Below are 549 nucleotides of genomic sequence, written 5' to 3' on the forward strand. Positions count from 1 at the left end.
TAATTTATCTCCACTACCATTTCCCTTCTCCGAGGGGAGCGATGGGGGTGGTGTCCCCTCCCCATCTTTCAGTCACTCTGGGAACCTGTCTGCTCAGAACTGACAGGTTGCTGCCTGTCCACCCATCCTGCTCATTACATTTACAGAAGTGAGTTATTTTCCTAGTACATGTGACACCCGGGAGAAATTTTTTTTTGCCAGCTGCATTGGTGGTATAGTGGTGAGCATAGCTGCCTTCCAAGCAGTTGACCCGGGTTCGATTCCCGGCCAATGCAACGATGTGTTTTTTGACTTCTCCAAAATGGGTTTAATGCCACTCACATTGTGTGATAATCACATTCTCAATGTCCCAAATCCCAGCAGGTCACTAAACACACTGCAGGGGACAGGACTATGTAATGAGCTGTAGGACGCATCCTTGTCTTACTGGAGAAAGTCAGAAACCAGGGGAACAGGCATCTGTAGCTCATTGTCTTGTTTGCACCATGCTCAGGGGAGAAAGTGCACATGTAAAGTTTTGGGACAGTTTTTGCTGCTACAGATTCTTTT

The 549-nt window shown here is 47.2% G+C and overlaps 1 non-coding gene across 1 annotated transcript; it reads left to right on the plus strand.

Moving 5' to 3' along the window:
* The first annotated feature begins 203 nt into the window (after window positions 1-203).
* On the plus strand, window positions 204-275 carry TRNAG-UCC. Its single transcript has one exon. It is a non-coding gene; the product is annotated as a tRNA-Gly (tRNA).
* Window positions 276-549: the final 274 nt, after the last annotated feature.

Source organism: Terrapene carolina, unplaced genomic scaffold (assembly GCF_002925995.2).
Source record: "Terrapene carolina triunguis isolate 2854851 unplaced genomic scaffold, T_m_triunguis-2.0 Scaffold35475, whole genome shotgun sequence".
NCBI classification, from domain to species: domain Eukaryota; kingdom Metazoa; phylum Chordata; order Testudines; family Emydidae; genus Terrapene; species Terrapene triunguis.